At 32.7% G+C, this 22074-nt stretch overlaps 1 pseudogene; it reads left to right on the top strand.

Annotated features, from left to right (window-relative positions):
* Nucleotides 1-18611: 18611 nt before the first annotated feature.
* Nucleotides 18612-21670, top strand: LOC121392369 (annotated as a pseudogene).
* Nucleotides 21671-22074: the final 404 nt, after the last annotated feature.

Genomic DNA, 22074 nt, shown 5'->3' with positions numbered 1-22074 from the left:
CTTTTAATGACTATGTCATGTTTTTGATACATGAATTTTAGTATCCATTTGACTTAATAGTAATACAACTAACTTTGGAAGTGACAAACATAATTATTGACTTCAGACATTAGTGTTGTTTTAGTACCAATAACTAAAACTAAACATATTTTAGTAAGGCACTTTCTATACTTACTAAAACTAAAACTAAAATCAAGCTCCATAGTGCTTTATATAACAATAACTAAAACTAAAACTAATGGTGTCTAACTATAACCTAAAACTATAACTGTAATTGTGACTGACATTAACTAAAACTAAAAATAAAATTGTACAGTATTAACAAAAACTATTACAGTATTCAGCAGAGGTGTGACTTCTTAAAGTAGGTGGGCATTTGTTCACATGTACTATTAACAAATGGCTGATAACTCATTTTAGTGGTTCTTTGCTGCGTTCTGCTACTTATTCTCCCGAGAGCTCACCGACCCGAAGAGAACGAGATACATAGTTGGTCTTATTTCATTAGTATTACGATAATTAATTATGATGATTTTTAACAATAACTAAAAACTAAAACTAAAAGAATTTGGTGACAAGAACTATAACTAAAACTAAAAAATACAACTTTTAGAATTGATAACAATAACACTATAACTAAAATTGTTTTTCAATGGCATTACTATAACTAAAACTAAAACTTAAAGTAAAGAGAGTAGGAAAACTATAACTAAAACTAAAAACTAATTTACCATACTAAAACCAACACTATCAGACATGCATATATGATATTAACAGGAAGTAATATTGGAGTAACGTGGTACCTTATAATGATCAATGAACAAGAAAAGGCAAAAGCCTAGTAGAAACAAAGGTGAAAGTTAATGTGACAAGACTTTAGTAGTACACAAATGTAGGCCATTATGACTTATCAATAGGAGAGACTGCAATGTTGATATTGGAGAGTAGTCTTTGAGATTCCTTATAGGATAAGAAAAGTTGATCTTAGGTGGTTCTTGAGATATGCTTTTAACAAAGCTACAAAAGGAGAATGATATTGGGGTATAGGTAGTAGTAGTTGTACTTATGTCTTTCAAAGGTTGAGAAAGCTGTAATTTTATATGGGATAACTGTAAGGTTATTAGAGAGGCATGATTTGTTTTTGAGGCTTTTGAAAGGTATGCAATAAAGTATATTGTATAAACTTTTAAGTCCTTCATCTAAGAAGTTAGACTTTTTGACTTGTAATAAGGTCTGCCAGTTAATGTATGATCTTTGTGATCTAGTAAAGTATAAAAGTGACTAAATAAAATCACTTTAGTCATTTTTAGTCTTATTAAAATGATAATTAATCTATTCTTCAACCTTCACTAATTTGTAATCTATTTGTTAGATAATAGTAGTGTTCATCATTTGTATAGTCATTGTTGTAATTTCATCTTTCTTCTTTTGATGATTTCTCTCTCTATGGCCAGACTGGTTGTAATATTATAATTTAGAAAAGGCTAGAGATAGTAAATGATAGTTAATGTTGGAAATTCTTTAACTTTTGAAGAGCCAAAGAAAGGAGGTCTGTTTCATGGTTTTACCAAACTAATGCTAAAAAGGGGAGCCCTGGTTAATGTTAGGATAGTCATTGAGGTAAAGGATATTTTTATATGGTTAAAAAAAGAAGTTCTTCACTGGATAGGCGATCATTTATGACTTTGTTATCTCATGATCACTATCTCAGTGAGTATAATTATATAAAGTAGATGATACCACCTACAGCAGAAGAGTTACAATGACTATCCTTCTATCTTTACTAGTAGTCATACTAGCTATTGCTGGAATGTCTAATCCATTAAAGTCACTCTGATGGTGATAGTAGTATAGATGATGTCATTGCTAACTTGACTGCTGCTATTAATCAACTTATTCAATCTTCTCATAGCTGCCCAGTATCTTGTAGATCAGATCCTTGTGATATTTGATTGATCTTATGCAGCTGGTGTTAGCTTGACAACTTCAAACAGATGGTTACTTCCCAGAATGTCAATTCTCAAAATGTCACTTCCCAAAATGTCAAACTTCTCAAAATTCCAACTTTCATTATTGTATTAGAATTAACTTTTAGATAATAATTTAGTGGTACATATTGTAATTAACCAAACAGCAGCTAACCCCTGATACTTGGTGTAAATACACAACTAAAGAGTTTATATTAGAGTAGCCCTTGAAATAGAAGTAATCTTTTTTGGTTCTAAAGAAGGAGAGTCATAATTGATATTGGTAATCCTTGTGATATCCTTTATAATTTTGAAAAGAGGTAACTTTCCCTAAAATTTCAACTCCACCAGTGGGTGGCAAGTATATACAGTTGATATTAAGAAAAGATGTCTTTTTTTTCAAACAGTACATATCAAATTTATAAGGTAAACATGTACAACATCTCTAGACAATTATTACTATGACTGATAGTTTAATATAGGTTATATAGACTTTTCATTAAATGATTGTGGACTTAAACTAGTAAAGAAAATTCCAGTGTTACATAATATATTATAAAGTAGTGTTTTATAACTTGAGTAGTAATAAGAGGAGGTTCTTTACTGTGATATTACTCTAACTGTTAGTAGAGGTGTTGTTTATTTACCACTGAGGAGTGTTTTTATATCTACAGCTATCATCAGTGGACTGACTTATTTTATCATAGCTTAAATTAGGTAGTCCTTGAGGTGGACATTATCTTTATTGATGTGAGGAAGATAGCAGTAGTTGACCATTAGGTAGTCCTTGTGGTATCCTTTATCATTTGAAGGAGGTTACTTTCTCAGAAAAGTCAATTCCTCCAAGTGTATTAAACTTTAGATAACTTAAGTTATCTCACTATCTCCTGTAGGAATGTTGTAGCTGTCAAACAGAAGGACTGACTTATTTTATCATAGCTTATATTAGGGTAATCCTTGAGGTGGACAATTCTTTTTGATGCTAAGGAAAGACAATAGTAATGACTTAGGTAGTCCTTGTGGTATCCTTTATCATTTGAAGGAGGTTACTTTCTCTGTAAAGTCAATCCCTCCAGGTGTTATTGAATTTTAGATAACTTAGTTATCTCACTATCTCAGTGACTATATATAAGGTAGTCAATACCCATCTACCATACAACATTACAGGAGTTACAATGACTTCCCTTCTATCTTTACTGGTAGTCATACTAGCTATTACTGGTATGTCTAATCCATTAAGTCATTCTGATGGTGATAGTAGTATAGATGATGGTCATAGCTAACCTGACTGCTGCTATTAATCAACTTCTTACTCGATCTTCTCGCAGTAGCTGTCCACCTTGTAAAGATGGTAGTAATCCAACTAGTCCCCATACAACTTGTTGTATCACAACAAAACTACTATCTAACTCACCAACTAAATGTAATAAAATGATCAAAGAACTCACTGAGACTATTGCTACTAATATATCCAGGTTAGAGACAAGGTTGTACAATGAAGGCATTATAAAGATACTTGAGATTGTCAATGATCTGAATAGGAGTATGGCTAAGATAGAAGATAACGTTGATGACATTAAAGAATATGTTAATATTCTCCAGATATTCATGAGAAACACTACTACAAAGAAATGTCCTCCTCCATCATTGTCACTTCCTCGTTCTTGTGAGGAGATCAAAAGCAGATGTCCAGACTGTCCTTCAGACTATTACATTATAGCTGATAATCACGATATTGCTCGTCAAGTGTACTGTTATAGGAGGAAGTGTGTAATTCCACAGCAGGTTGGATGAGAGTAGCTTATCTTAACATGACAGATAGCAATGAGAAATGTCCTGATGAATTTAGACTATATAATGAAAATGGTGTTCGAGCATGTGGTCGACCAGTTAGTAGTGGAGGTAGCTGTGTAGGAATACATTTCCATCAGGTAACATTGAATACTCTCAAGTATGTGGTAAGTTATTGGATATCAAGTTGGGCGGACAGATGGAGCAGCACACACACAACAGCAGTATTAACTCTCATTACAGTGATGGCATTAGTTTAACTCATGGTAATCCTCGTAGCCATATTTTGGACTTTTATGTCAGGTACAACTGATAACTATCTTTATAGTAATTGTCCTTGTGGTAGTAAATATCCTAGAGCTCCACCATTGTTTGTTGGTAGTGACTATTATTGTGAGTCTGGAATGCAAAGCCAAGATGATCCTATTTTTGGCAAATTCTATCCCAATGATCCTCTATGGGATGGTCATCAATGTGGTAATATAGAAAACTGCCTGTTGCCAACGTACTGGTATACCTTGGTTTAATAAGAAATTCAGTTACTCCACTACTGACTCACATAGATGATGAGGATCTGTCTTAGTGAAGGTACATCTGATGAAGATTGTCGTGTAGGCCATTATGAGATCTATGTGAAATAAAGAAGAGCTCATACTTTAATTAACTTGTATTTACATTATGTTTATGTACACATTTTGGTACCTTGATTTAGTAAGCCTTTTGTCAAAGTTACTTATCTTGGGATTTGATTACATACAATTGAGTTTAATATTAAATGAAACCTTTTTTGACACTGTCAATACAAAGTATTACTATGATATTAAGAGTTGGATTTAATAATCTTTACTATTAATATTATCAATAAATCAATTAACTGTATAAGGAATTTTGAATATGTCTTTGAATTCAATAGTTCTACCACTTGAAATATGGTTAGAAAAGTATAAAATGTAATAAGGTTTGTGTGGTAATGAAAGAATGGATGTTTCAATTAATTTGATTTAGATTTTATTCTAATAACAACTTGCTAATATATTAGTTAAATTAGTAGGTGTGGACAACATAATTACTAGGTTTATTATGGACTCCTGTAGATGATGATTAATACATTGTTTCTGTTGGTTTTATTTGAAATGATTATTACATACAATTTGACATAACTGATGATATGTACCTGTCACAATTGAGTTGAATCATCTTCTAAATTACTAACTAGACACAATGCTCCTCCTTTAAATGGTCTTCTAAGTATTATATACACAGTGACAGTTATTATATGTTATTGAGTTTTAGTAAGAGCACTTTGTTAATGTTCTAGACAAGGTTGTACAATGAAGGCATTATAAAGATACTTGAGATTGTCAATGATCTCAATAGGAGTATGGCTAAGATAGAAGATAATGTTGATGACATTAAAGAATATGTTAATATTCTCCAAGATATTCATGAGAACACTACTACAAAGAAATGTCCTCCTCCATCATTGTCACTTCCTCGTTCTTGTGAGGAGATCAAAAGCAGATGTCCAGACTGTCCTTCAGACTATTACATTATAGCTGATAATCACGGTATTGCTCGTCAAGTGTACTGTTATATGGAGGAATTGTAATTCCACAGCAGGTTGGATGAGAGTAGCTTATCTTAACATGACAGATAACTGTGAGAAATGTCCTGATGAATTTCGACTGTATAGTGAAAATGGTGTTCGAGCATGTGGTCGACCAGTTAGTAGTGGAGGTAGCTGTGCAGGAATAACATTTCCATCAGGTAACATTGAATACTCTCAAATATGTGGTAAAGTCATTGGATATCAAGTTGGATTTCCAGATGGAGCATACCCCTCCACCAGGCAGTATTAACTCTCATTACTGTGATGGTATCAGTTTAACTCATGGTAATCCTCGTAGACATATTTGGACTTTCACAACTGATAACTATCTTTATAGTCGATGTCCATGTAGTATGTCAGATCCTAGAACTCCACCATCATCATTTGTTGGTAGTGACTATTATTGTGAGTCTGGAAGTCCAAATTATCCTGTTGTAGGTAAATTCTATTACCATGGTCATCAATGTGGGGTAGTATAGAAACTGCCTGTTGTCAACGTACTGGAATACCTTGGTTTAATAAGAATTCAATTGCTCCACTACTGATAACATTGAGATGAGGATCTGTCTTAGTGAAGCAACATCTGATGAAGATTGTGCTGTAGCTCATTATGAGATCTATGTGAAATAAAGAAAAAATATCATGCTGTGATCAATATCATTGCATACATTAATTAGATACACCTTTGATTTTGTAAAAAAAATTCTAATGTTATAAACAATTATGATACCAATAAACTGATTAATATACTGATAATTATGTACAATATTTAGGAGTCTTAGAAACCAAGAGAAAGACTGTGAAACTTAGATGAGTTAGGAGTGAACATGTAGAAGGTAGAGACATCCTGACAATAATCACACTATCACAACAGTCTCTATCACAATGATCACATTTTACACTACCTCCACTTCACTATAGCCATACGTAAACTAATAGAACAAGATACCATGTTGAAGAAGACAAGAAAGAAGAACCTTATCAATGAGTATACTAACTTTGATTCTCAAGTCTATGCTCCTATGACACGTATTGGTATCTACTTGGATGCTAACTCAGAGCAATATGCAATAAAGAGCAATATAACCAATATATATAACACAACACTCAATGGTACATTGTACACACACTATATATACACAACACTCAGTGGTACATTGTACAACACACTAATTATAACACAACACTCAATGGTACATTGTACACACACTATATATATATGATAGTATTATATTGACTAATATATAAGACTACTGGATCTTGAAGCTACTCTGCCTCACAATGAGACTGACTTGAGGTGTGTATTTAGTTTTTAACTTTGATTATAAAGCTTTGTCTCTTGAATTAACCAAACACTAGGTTAAGTTTGGTGCTCCTTGGGTTGTGTGGTCTGATAGACTATTTATTAATATAATATTAATGTGTTAGCTGTTAATGTATGTTTTTGTCTTTTTCTAGAATTAAACCTCCTAGTTCATCAACTAAACCAATTGGTGTCAAAGCTAGAAAACAAGCTAAACTTGGCAAGATTAGACCAAGTCTATAATGATTTACAAACAAACCAGGAAACTACAAAGTAAGAAGACCGAGATGGCTAAATAAGATTTTATAAATTATTGTAATGTCTCAGAGTCTGATGAGATAGTTTAATGGAGTAGAGGAAGACCTGTTGTTCAATTACAAAACAAAAATTAACTTTATCAGTTTGTAATTAAATTGACCTATCATAATTTATTTATTATAATACTAATAATGTGTGTACTTACATGTCTCATCAATACATTGAGTACTGATACATTCATACATCTATTACACTCCGTTTATGACAGAAGGAAGAGGAACGAGAGTTGGCCATTATCTTACTACAAAGACTTATTAGAGGCTGTGCTGTACAAAACAAAGTTAGTAGGACTTCTTCATATTGTACCAATGAGTCCACACATCTCATTCCTCAGATGTATGAAGGTAAAGAGATGAGATCAGATCTTATTAAAGAGCTCCGTACTACACATGCCTTTACAATCTCCTGAACAAAAAACAGAAGAAGAAAGAGACAGAAGCCATATTGGGTAAACAGAGAGCTAAAGAAAAAACTGAACACAAGGTAATAGTAGTTTACATTGTTAACAATTAATAATACTTAATAACAGGAGTCTGTTATTAATGATGGAGCTGAACAAGGAGCTGCTGAGTTGATTGGTCAACAGTTGGACTTCCTCAATAAAGAACTTCTCAGATTACAGGTCTGTTCATTACACAAGTACACACAATATATGTACTGCTGTGGTTATATAGGAGGAGAGACGTATTCATGCATTTGTCATGTTAGCTGAGCGACAGAGAAGGATGAGAGAAGCAGAGGAGAGTGGTCTCAGACAAAGAGAAGAAAGACGTAGAAGAAATGAAGATGAAATATTTAAAAAAGTAAGAAGACTAGATCCATCAATCCACTGGTCTGAGTCTATGTGCCTTAAATCCATCCACTAATACATCAGATAATTCACATAACAATGGTCTACTAGTTTATTATGCCTACTATATAATTTTATCGATCTTCATATGTTCATTACTCTTCTATATTGCTTCTCCATCAGATGATAGGAGTTCATCAAGGTACTGTTGACACCTATCTAGAGGATATTATTCTACAATCAATAGAGGAAAACAGCTGACAAACAAGTATTAACCCTCCGATATATTCATAACTTATTAATAGTCACTTCATTATAGGCTAGACAAGAGATACTGAACAAGCTAATGTCATAACAAACTAGCAGCTGAGTTGAAGAAATGTAAGCTATTTATATTACTATACTGACAATAGATGATATATAATATAATGTTTACTTGTAGTCGAGATAAATTGCCCCCCCCCCCCCTGCAAAGTCAAGAAATGGTGGCTGAAATGGTTTTCTAACTTCTGCTACCTGAGGTACGAGACAACAGACTATCAGCAGAGAAAGGTAAGTAAACAATAGTTAAAAACATCTGGGACTCCATTGGTCTTTGTCTCTAGTCAAAACACACTCAGAGGAAACATTTATTAGCATCTTATCGTATTATCCATAAACAACTAGGAGAAGGAGGACTAGCTAAGGAGACAGTTACTACTGCTACTATTAGTGAAGAGCTCGAGGGACAAAACAATGAAACCACCCAACCAACAAAGTCACTAGAAATATTATATTAATATATTATGATACTACAGTATATTACTCTATACAATACAGGTGCTTATAAATAACCTTATATGGTAGTATAACAATGATTATTATTTCTGATGATAATTTAAAGAGAGAGTTAAAAGAACATTAAAACAAAAATCAATAATAATTACAATAAACAAGCTACTATTTACAACAAATAAAGATGATAATATGCACAGCATATTATTGTAATTAATTTTAAATGAGTAAAAACCCCTCTAATTAATGTTCAAAACATTTGACAATAGATTATTAGAAAGTTCTATTGCAAAAACGCCAATCAAATCTAATATTAGGGGCATGAGTTAGAGGTGGAACGGGTGATCAATAAAGTCCCAATACTAGACTTCCCTGTTCCACTCTCTTGACAGACACATACACCACAGTAGGGTATTTTCGGAACTAATTTCGTTAAGTCTTGAGCATTACAGGGTTGTCCCCCCACGAGATGACGACGAGTGCAGGCCTCGAGAGTGGCTGCATGACCCACTATCATTACATTGCCACTTAGTGGGTCCTATATTTTTCAGAAGAAGTCTGGTAATGTTGTGCATGCGTTTATAAAACTCCAAGTGCGTTTCTGTGGTTTAAGATCCCATTCATGGATACCATTGATGAATAATTTTGATCAACTTGGAGACCAAACTTTACCATGTCATCAGGATGCATAAACATAGGTACCTCCCCTCGGCACCAAGCTAGCCACTCAACAAGCCATGTTCTACTTTAATTTTAGTATTGAAGTCACCCATTCCTTGCAAGATGGCGTTAGCTGTCTGTATACATCGTAACGCTGGAGAAGCAAACACTTGGTGTATTCTGATACCTTGTCTTTCTCATCCTTCTCCTGTCAAGCGAGCTTGAAACAATCCTGTTTCTGTTATCGGAGAGTCCTTGGAGAAGTCTTGTGGTCCCCCGTCTTTTGGTAGTTCTTTGGGCATGTTAGGTTCCTACGATGATAAAAACCCTCCAAGTCAAAAGATAATTGTATCCATTGTTTTCCAAAGGTCACAATCTACTCTCTCTGCAGTGACGGAAGATAAAAGAGCTTCTTGGTCCTTGAGGACAGCAGGAGGACTGTCCTTGTGTCTGGACTACCTGATGTGGGTGATTCATTTGACGATCGTTTCTTCTGGGTTGAACTTTAGCATATAATTCTTCAACATTCTTTCTTTCAGGTAATAGACCTGCAATACAAACAAGAGTTAATAAAATTGAATGTACAGTTTCGTAAAACGTTACTATGGGAACATTTTCTTAATAATTACAAACCTCTGACCCATCAAATACCAGCAACTCAAATTTACCATTCCTCAAGAGGAAACAAACTAGTTATGACTTTACCTATTGCATTGTTCATATAATTGTTGGTCTTCTCGTCTCATTGTAGAGCCTCTAGGTTGGCGTACATGTTAAATTTTGAGTAGTTGTGACAGGAGAGATTTTCGTACTTCATCATCCTCTGAATTAGCTAATAACAAGACCTTACTTGAAGAAGAGAGCAAGAGAGTACAAGTTGAATATGATTGAGGATGCTCTCTCTCGCTCTCTCTCTCTCTTACTTGTGTAATGTCCACCAGTCTGAATCCTTAGACTTTTCAACATAGTTACCAGGATACATACCGCTACAAACCAGTCATAATGAGGTTTCCAAAGTACCAGCCTTCACTGTCTGTGGGCTGAAGGAGAGTGAGCATTATACTTTAAACGAATATATTCATTACCTGTCTGTCCTTGATCAGAAGCAGACACAAACCATAATCATTTCTACTAGTTTGTCTAATTCATATTCTTTACGTGGAGTGTATGGATAAAGTTACTTTTATACCTAAATGAATAAAATAGGTAAATGAGATATTAAACCATTGTTCATACATCTATCATCTCCTTTTTCTGTCTTTCCATCATCCATCTATTGATCTATCATTCATCTATCTATCATCTCATCCTTCCATGCATCCATCTGTCATCTCCATAAATCTGACCTTGACGTTGCTAAACGGATATCTCTGGAATAAAGTCTTAGTTCCCACTTTGCACCGAATAGTGCAGGATCAACCAAAGAGTAGCAGTTCCTCCTAGTTTGGCATGATGTTCTGGGTAAGTATTGATGTGCCATTGTACTGTGTAACTGGTCTACGATGGTGCTATGTACTACCAGATCTAAAAATGAGAATAGAACGAAGTAAAATTTAACTCCAAATGACTACATGTATTTTATATAGATTTAAAAAAATAATTTTGTAGCCCAGTATAAGTCCCTATATGCAAAGTTTATAATTATGCTTGCATGGGGGGGGGCATTTGCAAATTTTGTCAAAATTTGCTTACTTTGTTGGTTTACATTCTAGGGCAAAACATTTCATTAACTCTCTAAACCACGATGCAATATCCTCATCCAAAAAGCGACCTATATAACCTTGAGTTGGTAAATCTTTTTAATTTAACTTTCATTTGGTGCTTTTTTAATTGTACTCAAAAAAAACAGCTTTTGAGTGTATGAACAATTGTAAGATACACGACCTTCTGCCGATGGCGAAAGTGAAAGAGAGGGAGAGAGAGAAAGAGAGAGAAAGAGAGAGAGAGAGAGAGAGAAGCATGTGACAACTCAAAATTTAAGAATTGCTTACCTTAAAAAATTGACAAAGAGTGACATGAGGAAAGGATTTGTGAGCTCCATTTCTACCTGTCTGTGAAATTTGCCGCTTCCATAAAGTCCTCAATAGCGTTACCCAAAGCTCCCATTGGACAGCATAAAACAATATACTCCTCGTGGAGTGATCTTAGAAAAATCAGTAATTTTCTAAATCAGGATCAATCACATGGCTCAAATAACCGTAAAATAAATGAAAGGGGTACTCCCTTTATTAATTAGTCATTTCAATTACCCAATCATCTTAATAGTTCGTATATCCCCTTAATAAACAATCCTATTACAATGAACAGATGACAAACACATGTGACAAATTGGATCAATGAAAAAAAAAAAAAACACTAAACAGTAAACAAAAACTAAACAATGTATACAGTCAGCACATGTCAGCATATAGTGGTATTCCAATATCAGTATTATATTAGGCATCAGTGTACATACTATACACAGCAGTATACTACACACATCGTAACACTATACATAGCAGCAATATATAGATCATAATAAAACATGGCTTGCTTGACTTCACCAAAACTACTATACTTGATATCACAGTATAAACACAGTATTAAAAAGGGGGATTTTGTGTTTGTAATAACCAAATCAATGTCTCCTCTAAGGTAAGCTAGACGCAACACAAAACTGTAATGTTATTACAACCACTTACACACTAACTAGTTACCTCGACATAACTTTTTGAATATGGGATCTATAATTGGAATTACACAACAGTTAACACTATTACCTTAAACAATGTAATACATTATAACTCATGTATGTCTCATGACTTCATTTATAGACAATGTCTTTATATAGGAATGTATTCTTATCACTTTAATTAACTGATGAAAACAGACTGATAAATCAAATCAAATCAAATAGGCATGTCATGTAATGTATATCATGGTCATAAGTGTTTGTTGACCTGATAGTACAGTGACAACTTTGACATTTGAGTAATTCACAAATTTATTTTATAAGGAAACCACGAATTGACTTAAGTAAGATAGCAAATTCCATTAAAATTAGTTTATAATACAATAGACAATAACTTCTGCATTAATTAAATAGTCACTTAATATAGACACAACTGTCATTTGTTATGACCTCATAGATCACCTGACCTCTGTATACTATTCTCCTATCCGTCTCAGTCTCACAACAACCACTAATCATTCAACCATTAACAGAGACCGTAATAAGTCCATCCATGTATGACTGAAGTAAAATATGCATTTGATGACATCGATTGTTGTCAATGTTAGACAGTTACTAATTTAGTGATAAAGCACAAGCAGAAATGTAACAACTGTTAACTCTTGAAAGTTCAAACATTATGGGTTAGTAAGTTTGGAATTTGTGTGTTATAATTATTAGTGGTGTAAAATGGTGACCAGGTCATATATCATGGCCTAGTAGTTTGTTAGACAACATACTTTAGTTCGTTTTCTTAAACTGCACTGTTTAATAAACGTGCTATTAATAATATCAACGTAAGCACAAAACAGAAGAAAGAGTGAAAACTATACCAAAACACAGTGCATATCCTGTAATTAAATCTTACTTAGTCTAGGTCTATTTCAATAAGTTGATGGTTGATCTCTCTCTCTCTTTGTGCTGGATATTGAATGACACTCCTTTGAAGTCCTTTCTACCTACATCTTATTGATTTACACATTGCTATACAAACCTACACAGTTTATATACTAAGTCATGTTTTGATGATTACACATAACATCAATAACACTGTCTTGTACTACAACAACCTAAACATCTGTCCACTTTAATATAAAACATAATATATATAAGTCATGTTTAATTCCGTTAATATTGATATTATCAAATATTGTCAATTTCAGAGAATTCACACTTAACTTTTGTGAATATATTATGGTTCTTAACATAGTTAAGAGAAAAATTTAATGATAGCATTAATATCAAATAAGGAGTGTTTGTACGAAAAAGTAGATTTTTGAACATCAAAACATCAACAAAAAAAACAACCAAAGTCAAATAAGTCTAATACACCACTCTATATATCTATATATAATAATATAATAATATACAATATAATATATATATATATATATTATATATAAAATAATAACATATTATATATTGTATCTGCTACATAAAGACAGTATATATAATGCACCTAGTACATTATAAAGACTTCCCTTTATTAATGGATATGATATAGAGATGGTTAGTATCAATATAAGTACATAATAGCATCATCTCTATATATAGCACCACATAAACACATTAATGATTGGATACATATAGCATTGTTGTCAGCAGTTACTAAGAAATATCAGTTGTATGAACAATTATGTTGGGATTATACTATATTGTTAGTACTGACAAATTTTTGTGTTCATTATAGTCTACCTACAGCACTTATTATAACCAATGGTATTAATGTGACTATTTTATAGCCATTTTGTTAGTGGTCTAATTGTGGTATACTTAAAAAGTTGAATTAAGATGTATTACAAAATAAGATAATTAACAAATGTAGATATATAAAACAATCTAGACAATTAACAAATTAACAGACAGAGGGACAGACAGATGGATACACAGATAAATTAATAGACAGATGGATGGATATGTAGATAAATGAATAAACCAATGTTCCAAAAGGACAAAGAGAACAGAGAAAAAGATACACTTACCAATCCAGCTGACAACCTGTCCTATACCACAATCACCAGTAGCAGCTAATGCCTTTTCACTAAAAGAAGCAAAAAAGAAGACCAATTTAACTAATATAACTCATATAATAATAATATACATTATACTATAATATAATATATTATACTATAATATAATAACATTACTATAATATATAATACATTATACTATAATATAATACATTATACTAGATTGCTGTTTATATAATTTCATATTTCACACCCAGACCACAATACTATTATTAATTACATACATTATACAAATAGTCTGACCACAGTCTCATTGTTCTTACAAAACAAAACAACCTCATTACTCTAACATTAACTATATACCATTTAACAAGACAGCAATCAGGTCACTAACTACATTAGCAATATGTACTACAAGTTGAATTGCGGGGGGGGGGGGAACAATACATGTACTTATGACAACTGCATGCTCTAACATACCTAGATTAAAAAAACATACAATGGCAAGTACACACACATTGAATTTAGGACAGCTACATACTCTAACATACTAGATTGACATAACAAGTAAACACACACACATTGAATTTAGGACAGCTACATACTCTAACATACTAGATTGACATAACAAGCAAGTACACACATGTTGATTTAGGACACGCTACATACTCTAACATACTAGATTGACATAACAAGCAAGTACCACACATGTTGATTTAGACAGCTACCATACTCTAACATACTAGATTGACATAACAAGTAAACACACACACATTGAATTTAGAACAGCTATATATAGTAGATTGACATAACAAGTAAACACACACACACACACACACACACACACACCACACCCACACACACACACACACACACACACACACACACAACACACACACACACACACACCACACACACACACACACACACACACACACACATTGAATTAAGGACATTTCTTTATGCTACTACTTAAGTATGTTATGTTACCCTCAATACCAAACACATCACTACAGTTGGAACAGTATCTAAGGCTCCTGGCATTCTTTTCACTAATGTTTATACTCTTCAATTTGTATGAAAGTAATAATATAGAGAACAGAATATAATAAACACAACCCACTCATGATAATGATAATATAAAAATAAAACTGAGTAGAATCTTAACCCTCGCTACAAGAAGTTATCCCTCTTTAATAAGGAACATAATTACTAAATAATTTGTTAAAGGAGTAGGGAATGTCGTGTAAACTTTATTAAAAAAATAATATCTGTTGTTAAATTTGTTTGAAATAACTTTCAATTACTAAAACTAACACAGAACATCCACACTGCAGGGTTCAACATATTTATAATCAAAATCAAGTTACAGAATAGTACTCAACACATTGTAGCTATAAAACTGAATATATACTTTAAAATGAAATTTGAAAAGAGACATCTTTCTATAAATAGTTAGATTTTAATCCAAGGGAATAAAAACAAAAAAAATTTGTTGACAATTATTGTAACATCTTCATCAAAACAAGAGTGACCTTATGGTTAAAATAGTTTGTTGACACTGTTTATTCAAAAGCTAACCCAGACATGCTCTGTCCATATCATAGTAGTGTTTGTGAGTTTAAATTACCTAAAATGATTTATATAATGCAATTCTATGCCCTATAAGGTCTGTGGTATGTAGGAGATGACACCCCCTCACTATATTCCATATTAAGCAAATGGGTATTATGATAGAAGAGGTTAACAGACTATATATTAGAGTATCAGTCAAAGTTATTACCAACAGGTACGTAATGATGCATACTTTATGAAAACAACTGCTGCCATAAATGTACTGAGTATAACATGAGCTCATTTTTATAACACAATATTACATTGTATAATACATGATGAACTATATCAAGTCATTGTAATGCCTCCAAGACCATATCAAGAGGAAGCTATATAGACAATCTACCAACAAACTCATCCCAAATGAAACAAAGTCTGCTGATGTAGTTAATAATTAATGATTATAGTATGTACTTATATGATGTCTGTTTTACTAGGTGGTCACACACATGCAAATCATAAGGTCTTGTGTTCTTTCTATAGTCTATTAAAGAGGGATGGAAGGAGGATGGGAGGATGGAGGAAGAAATAAGAAAAACAAACTTACTACATTTGCAGTATGCTTACAATGCAAGTGTGACAAGTAATGCTAGTTTCACACCTGTGGGTGACAGCTGGTTTGTGCGATGTTTACAGATTTAGGAGAGTGTACAGAGTTATTGTACAAACACCATCAAACAACAAATATCAATGTAGTTAACGTATCTATGATAAGTTGGATAATGTATATACTATCAACCACTTTACATCAACACGTGAGATGAGCTACATTATCATAGTATCCCTAGTTTGGAATTGTCCTAATTAAAGGGATATACTCTTTTTTGGATGTTATAGTCTGGACATCATCGGTTTAAGTGTCCTAATTAAGGGGGCACACTCTTTTTTGAATATTGTAATCTCTCTAGTCTAGTTACTACCAAATTAATTGCCCTAATTAAAATGGCACGTTATATTTTGTCTATTGACATACACTGTTTTGGATGCTGTACTCTCTAGTTCAAACACAAAGTTAGTCTCTTGCTTGGAGTATTAATTAGACAATCCTTATGAAAGTGTCATCATTACATACTTGTCATTATAAAGAATTCCAATTGAAAATTGATAAATGGCTTATGCTATGTCAGTCAGTGAAAATATTTTGAATAGTGGGCAGCTGGTAGTTAATATATCAAATAGTGAAACAGATAAATGGATCATTAGATATCAATGATAAGGATATCGTATATCTATTCTTGTATCATATTACAGAGGTATTAATCACATAACATAGTAATATTAATGGAATGTACTATACTAGTATGACCAACTGTTGGTGAGAAAGAGTGGGAAATGTGTACATGTTTTGGAGCCAATACAACTCTGGTGCAGGGCCTACACACCCTGCATGCCTTGGTATGTTAAATATGGTAGGCATATTACATTAGCATACACACTACATGAGCATAAACATAGCTTTTTATGTTAATACCATATTAAACATGGGCTATTTATTTACACACAACAGTGTTGTATCATTTATGAGAAGCACATGTCTTACTACTGCGGTTGTAGTAAAACCACTCATAAAATTAAAATAGATGTAGCACAGATTAGTGCTCTTACAAATTTAAATGTTAAATAATAAACAAGCATATCAGTATATGGAAGTAGAACAAGTGATGAGTGAAGGAGTTTATAAATTAAGAGTACACTTAATATAAAAATTCTACTGGAATCCGAACATAATAAGAAAGTCATACGCATTATAATGTTGGTTTAACTGTTTGGCTATCTTTACACTGTCTTTCTATATAATTAATATCTACTAATGTATCAATAGTTATAGTCTTATATTACACATATCTACTGTTTAGCAGGCAACCAAACATGGCTATAGAGGACTATCATTTCACACACACACATACATACATATATACACTGTATTAAAAGATAGAAGAGACAGAATTATTTGCCATAAGATACACCTAGTTACTCCTTGGATATGTCCATTTGGTCTGTTATTCCATTCACTAATACTATAGTAAAGTGTTTGCTATTAAAAAACATTTAATGATCTAAATAAAACTAAGAACCATAACAACAATAAAACTCTCACAGAATGCTGTAATTGTTGAAAAGTCTTAGGCAAAGGGGTAATAGATATGAAAGGATATATTGTTTGGTTGATTTTTAGTATCAGTTGTCCAGACAAATATAAAGTCTGAAATGTCCTTACAGAATGCTGTAACGATTGATAGTTTAGGAACTTGAATACTTTCAACTTAGTTTTGTCAGACAATAGAGACTATTAAATAATGCACTCAAAAAGATTACACACATAGTATACATTCTACTTGAGTATAGCTTAGTGATGACAAGTTTAAATTGCTCTCAAAGATCATTTACTTCTTATGTGGAGTAAAATAAACTGCACAATAATATACAATGGTACTTATAAATTCTATTTTTAACATATAATATTAGTAGGTTTAGAATGTAGAGTTTGTCATTGTAACAGACCAGTTAACTGAAAGCATTAACAGTACTGACGATTTATTGACTTAACGCTCTGTGTTTTTGAGAATCCCATGTCCATGAGGATTCGGCGTGAGTCTTTGTTCTGTAGAATGGTTTGAGAAGATGACACTATGTCATTTCTTTCAAATGGTATTGGTGGAGGATTCTTTTTCTCTGCCATATTACAGACAAGTTAGAGCTTTACAGAAATCTGTTTAGAACCTCAAGTTTTCCTAGACTCTAGAGTTCTATTGTCTTTCTTACAAAGAACAACTACTAGTTATCACAAAACACTTAGCCACGAACTGCAAACGCAACACAAGTCTTTAAAACACTACAGCAACTAATTGTACGACAGGGCATCAAATGCAGTCTATTACAGATCAACAGGTCTTCCTTTTTAGAGTGTAATATGATGGTTCAGAGAACAGGTTTTCCGCAGGAAGTTAAGGCGGGATAAGATATATTCCCACACTTGGAAAAATGACTTCAGCAACACATATTGGTTGTGGGCTTCCCACAAGGTAAATTTGCAAATCAATCAGTTAAGTAGAAGTTAGTTAACTACAAATTTATAACCAGCCACACCTACTGTATTATTACAAGATGTCACTGAGGGCTTTGGTGGTTGCAAAAAGAGTTATTGATTATGCTGTGAAAGTAAGGAGAATTTGTAATAAAATATACACAATAGACATCATTATATTCAACATATTATCAACTATTTCCTATACTTTCTCTCAATTGCAAGATACGTGTCAGACCAGACAAGTAGGGGTTGTGACAGAAGGAGTCAAGCACTCTATGAACCCTTTTGATGAGATAGCTCTAGAGGAAGTAAGAAAGTGCAGGATTTTGTACTATTATTATATATATTTTATATTGTTAGGGAAAAAAGTTGAGATTAGCTTTAGTATTAATTTCTATTAAAGTATCAGGAATGCATATAGGGTCTGGAGTGGAGGATGGCACAAATAGGTCTCGGAGTAGAAGGATGGCATAAATGAATCTGAAGTTACCAGCACTTTAGTTTTAGTAATAGCCCACTGTACATGGCAAACAAGTACTGGGATTAATCTTTCTCACTGACCAGCTGCACTCAATTCTTGTAGGCTGTAGTATGAAAGAAAAGAAGATAGTGTCAGAAATTGTTGCTGTTAGTTGTGGTCCCCCAGAATGTCAGGTCAGAATGACTCATACCCACTTGTCACATGATTTTATCTCAGATCATAATTATGATATTTAGGAGACACTTCGTACTGCATTAGCAATGGGTGCTGACAAAGCTATTCTTGTAGAAGTAAAAGGTGAAGATACGAAGGTCTTCAACCTTTGGCAGTTATCGAAAATATTTGCAAAAACTAGTTGAACAAGAAAACAGCAGATATTGCGTTTTTTTGTAAAACAGGTATACTTCCAAATATTTCACACTGCACACTTGTCTTGCTGAGGGTTATTCTCAGAAAGTAGGATCCTAAAACACAATATAACAAAATGTCAACTCCAAAAATACCAGTTTCATTCCTGGCTTTTCGAATTAGCTTTTAGATAATAACTTGATGATACATCTTGTAATTGACCAAACAGCAGCCCCTATAAATATTATTTAGCATTATAACATGGTCTTTAATGTTTTTGGTGGTACAAGAAGCAATTTAAAAAACTAAGTTTATCAAGTAAGATAGTTCAGCATATAAAAAGCAGCTGTTTCGGCAGTTTTTAGCAATGTTTTCTTAGTTTATTATGTAATACACTTTTTTATTAAATAGATAGTGAAGATATAGATAATGAAGGATAATATAGATATTGAAGGATAGATATAGATATTGAAGGATAGATATAGATATTGAAGGATATACTATAGATAATGAAGGATAGATATAGTATTGAAGGATATACTATAGATAATGAAGGATAGATATAGATAATGAAAGGATAGATATAGATATTGAAGGATATACTATAGATAATGAAGGATAGATATAGATATTGAAGGATATACTATAGATAATGAAGGGATAGATTATAGATATTGAAGGATATACTATAGATAATGAAGGATAGATATAGATATGAAGGATATACTATAGATAATGAAGGATAGATATAGATATTGAAGGATATATATAGATCGGGAAAGTTTCATTGTTAAAAAAAATTTGAACATTGGACGATGTACGAAAATAAATTACATGAACATTATTACACATTGAATAAAATAGGGTTAATAAATTTTTCTACATGCCTCTTATGTTCGAAATTTTTTTAGCACGTAAATTTTTTCATGAATCTTTTGTAACGTGAAAGTTTCCGATTACGGTAGATATTTGATTATTAGAAAAGGAATGGATGTAAAGAATTTGGAGATTTTCAGATCCATTCTGCCAACTAAGACGACGAATGTAACAAATGTATCTTTTTATAGCATACTGACTTTCTTGAGAGTTGACATAGGGAGTAGATAGTTTGGGAGTTGATATTTTGGGAGATGGGATATTTGTGAAGTTGACATTTTTGAGAGTTAGTATTATGAGAGTTGACATTCCAAGACCTAACCTTACTGAGAACTTGAGGGATGATTTCAACTATTCAAAGGTTTACTCTCGATGATATGTTAATTATATTCATTATAATAATAATTAAACATTTCTCTCTATGACAAGGTACCTTCTTTATAACGTGGGACACCATCGATGGGGTACACTGTACACATGTACAATAATTGATATAGATTTTTTCTTGTAAAGACTGTGCTTCAAAGGGACAGTGATCAGTTATGGCATGTTGTTATTACAGATCATTTTTATTGATAACTACATGTAGTAGTATTAATTACAGCTGTTATATTTTTTAATTGATAGGCTATTGACGATGATTCTAATCAAACGGGACACAATGGTTGCTAGTCTCTTAGACTGGCCTCAGGTAAACATCCTCTCATACATCATTGAGCTCATTGGACAACGTCTCCTTTTTTCTAGGCAACGTTTGCTTCAAAGATTGAGAAGGATGGCGACTACTTAAAAGTAATGCGCGAAATTGATGGAGGTCTTGAACACATAAAAGTGAAGCTGCCAACAGTGATCACAGCAGATTTGCGTCTTAATGAACCTCGAATGCAACATTACCAAATATAATGGTGAATCAGTTGTAAATTGTAAACCTCTCGTATAGACCATAACAGACATATGAAAAACCTTAGTATAGTACCTTCAAGTACCTTATATTGGGGAGTTGCATTGAAGTGTTATCACTACGACTAGTGTTTGTAATGTAGAAGACACCTTGAAGGTTCTTTGTTGTATTCGTTGTATCTATTGTTTCAGTTAGTAATTTTATTGGGGAGTTTTTATCACTAGGACTAGTGTTTGTAATGTAGAAGAGACCATGAAGGTTCTTTTGTAGTTTTTGTATCTTTTGTTTCTCTAGTTCTTAGTTACTAGTATTCTTCAGTATTATGTTTGTAATGTTATGTGTTTGTTTGTCTCTTTTGCAGAAAGCTAAGAAGAAACCATTAACAAAATTGAGTCCAGACGATCTAGGAGTTGATATAAAACCACGTCTTAAAGTAATAAGTGTAGAGGATCACCTGTTAGACAAGTGGAAGTAAAGTAGAGAATGTTGAAGAACTAATAGCAAAATTGAAGGAGGCAGGTGTGATATAAGAGGAAACTGACATGGACTATACTGTAGGCCTTGAATAGTATAGTGTTATTTATTGTTGCAATGTGTATGTATAAAATTACTTACTGAAATAAACTGTATTGGAGGGAGTAAACAACAAGATGGAAATACACATCTTAAATTTGACAAGAATTCCAAATAGATTATTTAGTAGTATAAACAGCACACACAATCTTAAGAAATATACCATAATATTAATCAAATAGTCAAATAAAATCAAACAATTCCTGCTATATAAATAAAATGTTAATATAACAAACAAACTAAAAAATTAATAATAAAATTAAATTGAGTTAAATTCATTGCTGGACTCAGTTGCTCCATATTTCAGAGAAGTAGTGTCTTCTACCAGCTGGTAAGAAGAGCCTCTGATATGACGGCTGGA

This window comes from Gigantopelta aegis, unplaced genomic scaffold (genome assembly GCF_016097555.1).
Source record: "Gigantopelta aegis isolate Gae_Host unplaced genomic scaffold, Gae_host_genome ctg3665_pilon_pilon, whole genome shotgun sequence".
Classification (NCBI taxonomy): domain Eukaryota; kingdom Metazoa; phylum Mollusca; class Gastropoda; order Neomphalida; family Peltospiridae; genus Gigantopelta; species Gigantopelta aegis.
The sequence above is the reverse complement of the archived record's forward strand: the minus strand, read 5'-3'. Positions and strand labels throughout refer to the sequence as shown.